Genomic DNA, 12,277 nt, shown 5'->3' with positions numbered 1-12,277 from the left:
GAAAATGTGGCACATTTACACAATATAATATTATTCAACTATTAAAGAGAATGAAATCATGAAATTCACAGCTATGAAGATGGAACTGGAAACACATCATCCTGAGTGAGGTAACTCAGACCCAGAAAGACAAATATGGTTTTTATTCACTTATATATGGGTATTAGCTTTTAAGTCAAGGATAACAAAGCTATAATCCATAGGATCTCAGTAGATAGGTATGGACTTAGGTACTGGGGAGTAGAGCAGATAGACTGCCGTAGAAAAGGAAATGGAATAGATATAGGTGGAATAGATAGGAAGGTGGAATAGGAATAGGAATAGGAATAGGAATAGGAATACCAAGTGGGGAGAGGGAGTGAAGGAAGAGTGAGGGGGAAATACAGGGAGAGATAGACATATTTAAGGGTCTTTTTGAAAGGAAGCATGGAAATCTAATAGAGTAGAAAGTTCATAAATATATACATATATATTGATATCGAAATGAAATCACCAAATAATGGGGGAGACAGAGCCCTCAGTGGACATCATTGTCACTAAATGAAGATTCCAGTATTGGGAATGCATTATATCTAATTGAATCATTTGTCAGAGAAGTAACATGAGAACACCTAAGCAACCCAGTTTGTTGCCAAAACTATGGTTTTCTCTCCACAAACTGACAGCAAGAAGCCATTGTTTAATACTACATTTGCAAAACTCACTGAATATGGAGAAGGCAATCTGGTGGGTGCCTAAATAGAGCCTCCACCCCTACCTTCCAGTGTTTTTGTTCTAAGACAGTAACTTGCATGCTACCAAAGGAGAAATGTAAGGACCATTCCAGCTACAAACCCTTTGGTGTACAATGGTGACATTCCTGTAATATAAGCTAGGACAATGGTGGAACAAAGCTTGTGGGAATGACCAACCAATATCTGATTTGACATAAGGCCCAATCCATGAGATGGAACCCATTCCTGTACTGCATGGGTGACCAAGAACCTGAGACTAGATAGCCCAGAGACCTAGGGTAAAACCAAATACTACTGTTCTATAAAGAGAACACAGCAATTAAATGACTCCTAATGACATTATTCTATAATGAAAAATCAGTGCCTTGCTCAGTCATCATCAGAGAAGCTTCTTCCTGCAACAAACAGGAACAAACACAGAAGCCTACAGTCAGAAATTACACAGAGAGTGAGAGATCTTGGAACACTCAAAAATCCCATAAAAACAGTAAACTGGAAGCCATAATATATACCAAAACAGATTTAGGGTCAAAAGAGAGAAAATAAATAAATACAATCAAATTTAACGTGAAATTAAAAATAAGATAAAATTCAAAAATAAAAAAGCCTGGAAACAACATTATCAGACAAAGTTCCAAAGATACTGTTGAACTCAGTCTGTGCTGGCCATGTACTGCCAGGCATGCAGCCAACCCTTAAGAGTTTGTTTCTGCAGTGAGACTCCATTGCAGAAAACAAAATGTTCATTTGCAAGTGGTTATCAATAGGAGCTAGCTTCTGGATTAGGGATGGGGCATATGTTCACAGCTCTAGGACCCTATCTGGTGCAGACCCAAGCAGGCCCTGTGCCTGCTGCCTCAGTCTCTGTGAATTCATATGTATATTGACCCTGTTTCTTTGGGGGACCTTGTCTCCTTGGTGTCCTCCATTCCTTCTGATTCGTTCCAGCTTCCACAGTGTTCCCTGAGCTCTGAGGGGAGGAATTTGATGAAGACATCCTATTTAATAAAGGCTGGATGTTTCAGGCTCTCATTTTCTGCATAATGTCTAAAAGAGGATCTATAACTGTATCTATATTTGTATATGTCTGTATTTTGTGTCTTTCCTTGGGCTGGCCTCCCTTCTTTCTGTTTGTTACTTTTGTCCTACTCTGATGTATTAGTTTTTGTTTTATCTTATTTTATTATTTAGATGTTAGAAGAATTTTTGTTTTCTAATGAATGATAGAAAAGGGAAAAAGGATAGGAGGAAAGATGGGGAGGAATTGGGAGGAACAAAGGGAGGAGAAACTGTAATTGGGATATATTATGTAATAAAATCTATTTTCAATAAAAGGAAAAAAATCTAACCTAAATAAATAAATAAATATAAACAAACAAACCCACATCAAGCCTGAAAAGTCTTTTGAGTTATTAGCCATGATTGTCCTAACATTGCAGGCTACTGTAATTGGCCTTGGTTGCCCCTCAGAGATGGAAGGTAAGTACCTATTGCTGAAGATAACATATACTCCAGACACAAGGGCCAAAGTCCCAGCTGGAATTGACCTGACTGCCTCCTTCCGGAGGACTAACTTTTATGGTACTTACCAGAGGCACCAGGAGGCTTCCAAACAGTGAATAAACCAATAGTTCTCCTGAGATATGAGCCACAATAACTAGTGCTGTACAATAACCCTAAGGGTTCCGTAGTGGCATATATACCTTGGCAGTAACCAACAGCTCTCTAATTGGACTATAAGCTGGTCAACAAGAGGGAGATCATGACTGGTACCAGAAACCTAGCCAACTACTCAAGGCTTGTGAAGTCATGGATCTTAGAAAAGAACCTAGAACCTTTACTTTACTAATACAACATAACCGTTAACTACCCATAACCCTTAACAAATAGTCTAAATATTTATCTTTGTAGCTATAGGTAAGTGTAGTTCTCACTTCTCATGGGGGAAAAAAAAAACCCTTCACCTTGGCAACAGATGAAGATCATCACAGAAAACCACAACCAATCACCATGCAGAGCTGAGGAGCCTAGGCCTAATGGATTTTTCGACAACATAACTCCTGCACTTAAGGCTCAGCAATCATTGTAGAAGAGGATGTGGAAAGGTTGTATGAGCCAGAGGAACAAACAATTTTCTGTGAGATTGTGTCTCCTAGGAATATCAGAAACAGCACCCCTAAAGTCAACATGACTGCCAAAACATGAGCTGAATGAGTGTTGAGAGTGGGAGAAACACTCTTCCAAAGAAGAGCACATGAAATGGTTATTGAGTATCAAATGTCAGTCCTGAAAACATACATACAAGTAACACTGTACAGACTGAGTGTGTGTGTGTGTGGGGGGGGGGTGTGGTTGTGTGTGTGTGTGTGTGTGTGTGTGTAACAATTAATGAAAACAGAGTCCATGAATCTGAAAGACAGCAAGGAGGAGTATATAGAACAGTTTAGAGTGAATAAAGGGTAGAGGAAAATGATGTAATTATAATCTCAAAAATGAAATAAAAACCACCCACATACTTAATACAAATCTTTATTTTAAAATGTGTAGACTTGAAACTATAAAGAAAGCATGCAACAGAAAGCCCCTCTTTTTTTTTTTTTTAAATCTCCACCAACAGTTTATTCTTATTTGGAAAATGCCAAAATAGAAACAGTCTCTACTGACTGTAGAGAAAGAAACTAAGTTGCCTAAAATCACTGATCTGTGAACTGTTAAACAAGCTAAAATGTCAGCATGAAGGTTTCATCAACTCTCTATGATGAGCACCTGTGTTGTTTCTCAACATTGTATACATATTTAAAACCTTCCTTGTCTTCTCGATAAGAATTAGAATTCCAGGAAACGCCAACATGGTTTGGGAGCTTTTAGGAAAAAAGGAAGCTGAGAATTAGAAGATTAACTAGATGGTAAAGAGGAGGAAAGGTGTTATAAATGTTGTCTTGGGAGAGATGAAAAAAATCTGCTGAGAGGACTTCTGAGAGACACATGAGAAGAACTGACAGTGAGTGGTTTGGCCTAAGCTGCAGGAGCAGGGCCAGGAGGGCATCACTATTAATTGCAAAGTAGCAGGGACTGAGCTGAGTCAAAGTTAAAACAGTCTTTTTTTTTTTTTTTTTTTTTTTTTTTTACCTCAAGCTTGCACATGCCTTCATGTCCTTGGGGTCCAGAGGTGCATGAAGGTGAACCACTTGGAGTCAGGGTCAACTATTTCATGTCATAAAATAAAAAGCATTTGGATGTAAGGCCAGACATAGACCACAGTTATCACTTAATGCATTACTATTTGCCACAACAAATCATTTAATTGAAATAGTAGGGAGGGAAGACATACTTCTCCAGTGACCTGAAGGAAATTGGGAAAAAAAAAAGATCATTATTAATTTAAGGTGGCAAAATGTTATCAATATTCTATTTAATGATGCTTTTAATGTTCTGATTCAGTAAATCTGAAAGTATTTGTAATGGGTTGCCATTGATCCATCTACACTTACTTCCACCATAAAGGTGACCTTCAACTAAAATTTCCTTTAGCAAAGAAGTTTTCTGGAACATAATACTTGTAGGCACAGAATGCTTACAGAATCAGTGTCATTCAGAAGCAACAAAACATTAGAATAGTCAAGCAATAGTATTTATTTGCTCTGCAGATGCTGTGTTAAGTTCTGTGCTGTCTGAAGAAATAATCAGAGATGGTGCATGATGTCAAGGCATGTCAAATAGTACAGACTTCCCAAGGAGCAACACAATGTCAGGAAAACATGGAGGCTTGTTCTTCAGAGATCCAAAACCAGCTTGGCACAATGTAGAAAAAAAATGAAATTTTGTATTAAGGGTTTCTTAATTGCATGTAAATTAGACAAGGGAGCTATCATTGTGTTAGAAACAAGACTGATTTGTCAAGATCTGTGTAGAAAAGGTATAAGCTAAAAGTGTACTGAGGATTTGCCAGCCTTTTGTGTCATTTCGGGAGTATATTATTAAGGAGAAATTGGATTATGAACCTGGATATAGTATCTTTACATTTTAGTCTACTTTATGTACATGAATGTTTTGTCTTCAAGTAAGCCTACACATAGCTTTTGTGTCTGGTGCCCAAAGAGGTCAGAAAAATACTTCAGATCTCCTGGTACTGGTTGTGAGCTGCCTTGCGGGTTCTGGGAACTGAATCCAGGTCCTCTTCCAAAGCTAGTACTCTTAACTCCTGAGTCATCTCTCCAGACCCTGGAGACAATATGTTATTACTCAGTACAAAACAGCTCTCATTTCTAGGCAGAAAGGATTAAGGAAAGTAGTTGATCCCTCAGTCTGGGCTATGATTTCATGGTTAATACTATAGTGTTGACCATATTTTTAAGTTCTCCAAGGCTTTGGGAAGTAAGAAAGCCATAGACATGCTAGAATTCCTGGCTCTAGGAGTGTATAGTATGGGGAGAATTTTGTATTGAATAGGTGTGTAAATCCAGGCTCCATTTAAGTCTTTGGAATGTCTCAGCAACTTGTCTCAGAATGTAAAACCACATGGATAAAGGAGTTAGTCCCTATTTCCCCAAACCTGATGAGAAGTCAATATTTGGATTTCAATGATTTAGGAAGAATTTCATCAGATAGGAGCCAAATGCTGCCAACTGTCTTTCTAGGTCCAAAACCCAAGACTTTAAAACTACCTTTTGCCCACCTTGAACTTTTTATTTTCCTAGACAGGGTTTCTCTGTGTTGTAGCCATGGCTGTCCTGGACTCGCTTTGTACACCCGGCTGGCCTACAAACTCACAGAGATCCACGTGCCTCTGTCTCCCAAGTGCTGGGATTAAAGCCATGCACCACCACTGCCCAACAAACATTCTTTTAGTAGAGACTGCTATGCTCTTTAGCTTGCCCTAGAACTCAATTGGGTCTTTTTATTTTCTAGACAGAGTTTCTCTGTGTACCCCTGGCTGTCCTGGACTCACTCTGTAGAACAGGCTGGCCTCAAACTCACAGAGATCCACCTGCCTCTCCAAGTGCTAGAATTAAAGGTGTGTGCAACAACTGCTTGGCAGGCAGCTGCCTCTTATGAAGGCACAGTTCATCTTACCATTCAACATGTCAAGAGCACCTGCTGAGCACTTCAGGCATGGGAGACAAGTCTGAAAGAAACAAGCCATGTCACATGAGATTCTTTATCTGCCTTTTGTGAGCTTCCTCATTTTCTTTCTTCACATATGTGTTCCAGAACACTCCCTGGGTAAGTCTTAGAGAAGGAATACATTTGGGCAGAACATTAAGAGGGAAAATCATTTAGCCAGGAGTGGGAAACTGCTGTCATGCTTCTTTAAAAATGGGATCTCTGAGCTAAGGGAGGAAAATTCTCTAAAAGGAGAGATGTGTGGAGCTTGTTGATACATGGAGATAAAGAAAGGAAAGGGGAGCAATAATGGAAGCCTGGGTCTGAGCACACAGAGAACTGAATTGGGCTTCTGTGCAGCTAATTTCCATTTCCAGGGAAAATGGGATCAGAAGCAGTTTCCAACAGAGAGCTGTCCTCCTACCTGACAACAGAACTGCATGTGAGAAAGTGAAGCCTGCAGACTTTGTTTCCCTTCTGTGATCAAGAACAGATTGATCAGGTCACTAAGAAAATGTGTTCAATTATCAGCCTTCAAAGTTTGATACTGAGGGGCTAGAGAGATGGGTCAGTGGTTAAGAGCACTGGTTGCTCTTCCAGAGGATCCGGGTTCAATCCCCACCTCACACCCATCTGTAACTCCAGTTCCAGGGGGCTCTGACACACTCACACAGACATATGGACATACATGCAAGCAAAACACCAATGAACATAAATAAAAGTAAACAAAGTTTGATACTAAGGTTCCTACATTATATCTATATAGCCTCAAAATAAATTGGCTCGGCTAACTTTTAAGCCCATATCTTTAAATGTCCCAATCTTCCCCAAATGGTGACTGTTAAATTTCATTTGCTTTCATCGGTTCACATTCACTGTCTCCATCTTCCCCTGCTTATGCCTATTGGGGAAGCTAGGCATCCCACTCTACTTCTGACTAAAGCATGCTTTCAACTCCTCTGTAAACTGAGCTTCGACATGAGATTTCAAATGAATAAAAGGTCCCAAAGAATTATTTTTAAATTATTTTTTTTTGCAGTTTTAGGGAGCAAACCCAAAGACTTGCATGTGCTAGATAGTATTTCTATCCTGTGAATTTTTAAATGACTCAGAATTCTTTTGTAGGTCCACTAATCTCATTCAAACCCACTGAGTAACCATTTTTTTAACCTATGACTGTTTTTATTTATTTAATTTTATTTTTATTAATTATAGGTTATTCAGTTTGTATCCTAGCTGTAGCCCCATCACCCATCCCCTCCCAATCCCACTCTCCCTCCCTCTTCTTCTCCTATGCCCTTCTCCCAGTCCAAAGATAGGGGAGGTCCTCCTCTCCTTCCATCTGACCCTAGTCTATCAGGTCTCATCAGGACTGGCTTCTTCCTCTTCCTCTGTGGACTGGTAAGGCTACTCCCTGCTCAGGTGGAGGAGATCAAAGAACCAGCCACTGAGTTCATGTCAGAGACCATCCCTGTCTGAGTAACCATTTTATCCTTATACTTTCACATGCCTTTGTTCATGTTTTCCCTTTCAGGGACTGCCCTTGCCCCTGATTTCACTTATAGTATTAGTGTATTTCCCTATTGCTGTGACAGAACAGTCTGACAAAAGGAACTGAAATGAAAAATAGTTTAATCAGCTCACAGTTCAAAGCTCCAGGCCATCACAGTGGGGAAGACATAGTATAGAAACTTGAGACACATAGTCACGTGGCAGCCAGAGTCAGCAGGAAAAATAAAAAAGAAATGCATGCTCCCTCCCAGCTGTTTCTCACCACTTACACAGATCCAAGATCACCCACATAGATGATAGCCCTTCCCACACAGAGGCCCATCTCCCGGTGACTCAAGATGCTGCCAAGCTAATAATTAACAGTAACTGTCACATCTGCTGAAGTAATCTTGTAACCACTGAGGACTTATCCTAAAACTTTGTCACTTAAGAAAGCACGTTTCCTACTAACAATGAAATCCTCCTCTAAATATGGGGTGGCATACCTAGTAGAAATGGAGGGTAGACCAGATCTCAAAATGCTGGAACTTAGATGTCTGGATTGTAGTCAATAAGACACTGGAGAGATTTGCTGAGAGGCTTCTAGACAAGAGTTGTCTCTTTGTTAAGCAAGGAAGGAAGCAGGAATGTTTGTGCTATCCCGCTTTGATTTTTGCATCTGAATAGAATTGGACAAAGATATGATTCTTAGTGCTCCAACAGCTCTTGTGATCATGATGAGTGTGAAAGAAGTGGATTATGCAAGATACTGAGTCAGAACCTAGTCCCTAAATATCTGAATCAGCACTAACAATAACCTACCTCCAGGCTAAGTCTGTGAGAAGGAACAACTCTTCTTATGTTATTTTTGGTCAACCTTTCTGTTATAATAAAATGTACTCTGAGCTGATAACCTTTCCCCATTCTCCAAACATTTCAAAGACCATTCAGCCTGCAACTAAGAGTGTCTAGCCTACTGATAAACATACACACATAAACAAGCCAACCCTTTCCATTCTTTTAGAAGGCCTAAGGGCTATGTCTCAGTGGCAGAACTTGTGCTTAGTATACACGAGGTCCTAAGTTCTATCTTCAGTACCACACATACAAATAAAACCTTTACTGAGTAGCTGAATGAGTGATTGGGTGAATGAGTGAGTGAGTAAATGAATAAATGAATGAGTGAAATAAAGTGACTACAGATGCTAATCTGCATATCAGGGTTATCATTTTTAGCATTAATAAATGAAGTAGACCAGCACTTTAATGACATTTATTCAAAGACCTGAGGATTTCACCCTTGATTTCTGTTAAATGCAGTCACAAAATTTTATGGGCCACATATTTTATATAACACACTTCATTCCCTCTACCTCTCTGAGCCAAGAAGTGCTTCTTTTTTTTTTTGCAATTAATAACCATGATTTTTATTTAAATTTCTGTTTTTTTTTAATTTTTATTCTTTATTAATTACACTTTATTCACTTTGTATCTCCCCTGTAGTTCCCTCCCTCCTCCCGTCTCAATCCCTTCCTTCCTCCCTGCTCTGCACGCATGGCCCTTCCCAAGTCCACTGATAAGGGAGGTCTTCTTTTCCTTCCTTCTGATCCTAGTCAATTAGGTTTCATCAGGAGTTGCTGCACTGTCTTCTTCTGTGGCCTGGTAATGCTGCTACCCCCTCAGGGGGAGGTAATTAAAGAGCAGGCCAATCAATTCATGTCAGAGACAGAAGAGGGAGGACTCTTGCTAAAATGCTCAATCCCTATCCAGAAAGGCAAAGAGGATGGACATCAGAAGAAGGAGAAAAGAAGGAACAAATCAAGAGCCTGACAAAGAGGGCCTCTGAAAGGCTCTGCTCTGCAGACTATCAAAGCAGATGCTAAGACTTATGGGCAACCTTTGGGCAGAGTTCAGGGAATCTTATGAAAGAAGTGGGAAACAGTAAGATCTGGAGAAGACAGGAACTCCACAAGGAGAGCAACAGAACCAAAAAAATCTGAGCACAGGGGTATTTCCTGAGACTGATACTCCAACCAAGAACCATGCATGGAGATAACCTAAGACCCCTGCACAGATGTAGCCCATAGCAGTTCAGTATCCAAGTGGGTTCCATAGTAATGGGAACAAGAGTGTTTCTTAAGGTAATCAAATAAGTAAATAAATTTCCTTCCTGGCAAAGGCTTTGTGTCACGTATTTGTATTATTTGCTTGTAAAACAGTATCCAGAAGGGTGAGTGAGAGTGAGTAGAGAGTTCTCTCTGGAACATTAATGGTTGAATTGTTGTAGGGAACATGAAATTCAATTCTTATTTTGATGGGTCTTATTCTTTAAAGGTTCCCTTATGAGGCAAAATTGTGATCTGAGGACCCAACGTGTGGGTGTAGGTCTAAGATGCATGCATCACACAAGCGTAATGAGTGTGAGCCTAGGCTACTGATGGAAATACTTGCTTTCATGCTGTAATGGAAAATAATCTCTTGGCCAATGACAAAACCTTAAATTATGGCAATATCTGTGAACAAATTTTGCTTCTGTATATGCTGGTATTTCTGTTCGGATGATTTAACAAGAAATATCACATCAGCAGGATGCTTGAAAAGTGCTCATTTTTCAAAAACAAAGGCAGTGATAAAAAGACTCACAGAGTGATACCCTCAAAAACAACTTGCTGAGCTGTTTCCTTTTGATTTCCTGCTAATGCACAGGTCAAACAACTTGTTTAGACCATTAGATGAAATTGTGATAAGGGTAATGGCTAATACTAGAATTATTTCCAAGGTTAAAAAAGTTGAGATGACAAGGCAGATATTACTTGGGTTCCTTTAATATATTTTCAACTTTTGATTATACAGTGATAAACTATTGCCTCCAAATCTGAATGACAGTTGAATTATTCACTGATAGCCATTAACAAGGACCCTAATCATAGCAGCTAAGTAATCACTTTTGAGCCCCAATTGCAGGAAAGTTAAGTATACCACCACTGTGTATTTGATACAGGAAGCTAGAGAAACTGTTATCCTCATTGAGCCTCATAGTATTCACAGGGATAATATAAATTATCTCAAAGGGTAAAACCTCATTTTTCCCAACATGGTCCACCAATCTGCAGCAGCAGCACCATTTACATACTAGTTAGCAATGCAGGATATTGGATCCTACCACAGACCAACTGAGCCACCTTCTGCCCCACTACAAGATTCCTAGGTGACTTTCTGCACAAAAAGAAGCCTCTGAGACCAAACTGTGTGAATCCCAGTCCTCACACTTGCCTTCTCTGAGGCCCAGGCATGGGTGGGCACTTAAACACTGTGTGTCTCAGTTTTTTTATCCCACAAAATGGCAATGATAATAAAAAACTCAATGCAAAGGGCTACTGACAGAAGTAAATGAATCAATATATTAATACATGTACAAAGCTTAGAACAGAGCTGGGTAGTGGTGGCACATGCCTTTAACCCCAGCAGAGGCAAGTGAATCTCTGAGTTCGAGGCCAGCCTGGTTTACAGAGTGAGCTCCAGGGCAGCCAGGGCTGTTACACAGTGAAAACCTGTCTTGAGAAGAAAAAAAAAAAAAGGCTTAGAACAGGGCATAGTACTCAAAGTATTCAATCAGACTACAGCTGTTATAGTGAGGCTTACTTCAGTTGTAAATGCAGAGAATGAATAACAAAAGTAGAAAGTACTGAGTAAAATCTAGGTGTGTCACCTTAAACAGTAATCCAGCAATTAAGAGAGAGAAAGATTAAGAGTCAAAGGCTAAGATACACTAGAAAAGACCACCTCTTCAGAACAGAAAGGTAAACAGTGGGCTGCAGTGGACAGAATATAGTTGAATACTGTCATGTAGGTAATTAAAAAAAAAAAAAGAGTACACCACGTTGGGTAGGGAATGAAAAGTGGATCAAGCAGGAATTGGAGGAAGGAAACGAGATGAATGTGATCAAAACACATTGTACAAAATTCTCAAAGAACTAATAAAAATGAGTAAAGAAAGGAAAAGAAAGAAAGGGAGGGAGACAGGAGGGAAGGAGGGAAAAGAAAAGAATACAATAGTAGATGCCTGTGCTATAAAGATTCTGGGAGAGGATTATGCAAAAAGATAATGACTGTGAGGCCAGCCTGGGCTAATGGATTCTTATCTTACAGTATTTGTTACTTGGATATAATTCTGCTTACATGTGTTCCCCACTGGAAATAGGAAAGGTCACAACAGTATCCTAAGCACCCATTGAGACAGGTAGTCAAGTCTTCCCTACCAAGAGCCTGGAGCTTAAATGAAGACTCAAAATTGTAACTCATCAGACATCACAAAATGACTAATATGTTGGAATAAAAAACCACATTCCTTCACTTCTCTGTTTTAACACAGATCTCATATAAATTACTTTCTGAGATTTATAAAGCTGATAGCATTGAAGAGAGTTCCATCTGGCAAGCTGTGTGGAAACAAATTGGTTTTGCCTGATGTGGGTGAGGGGTTGAGTGGAATCCTACATGTCTGCACTATTTTCTAGGATAATCTTTGTCATGCAATGGTTCTAAAATTTGGCTATCTATTTGAGTGGCTAGAGAGCTTTGCAAAAAACGCGGACCTGAGTCTGAGCCCAAAAGATGCAGATTTAACTGTTTCGGAGTGGGGCCTAGGCTGATTTTTTTTTTAAGTTCCCAAGTAATTATAATGTACAGCCATGGTTGAGAACTATGGCTATAAAACACATTAGGCCCATATTAGTCTTAGTGGGTAAGCAACAAAGTGACTTACTTTGACTTAGTGATTAAATGAAATAAGTTAGCAAAAAGCAAACAAGAATCAAGGACAAAAGAGGGGTTGAAGAAGAAAAGGGTTTCAGGTAAAAGAGCAAGTGAGTATTCTGCTTTTTATGTCCTGAGATGAACCAGCAGGAATGTGGGATTTCTGTACAATCAGTACAGTAGCAATTTTATAA

General features: G+C 39.5%; 1 protein-coding gene across 1 annotated transcript in view; it reads right to left on the bottom strand.

Moving 5' to 3' along the window:
* Lancl3 (LanC like family member 3) overlaps nt 1-12,277 on the bottom strand; it is a 144,460-nt gene that overhangs the window by 70,376 nt on the left and 61,807 nt on the right. The gene's annotated exons all lie outside the window — the stretch shown is intronic.

The sequence above is a fragment of the Meriones unguiculatus genome, chromosome X (assembly GCF_030254825.1).
Source record: "Meriones unguiculatus strain TT.TT164.6M chromosome X, Bangor_MerUng_6.1, whole genome shotgun sequence".
Taxonomy (NCBI): Eukaryota; Metazoa; Chordata; class Mammalia; order Rodentia; family Muridae; genus Meriones; species Meriones unguiculatus.
This window is presented reverse-complemented; position numbering and strand designations above follow the sequence as displayed.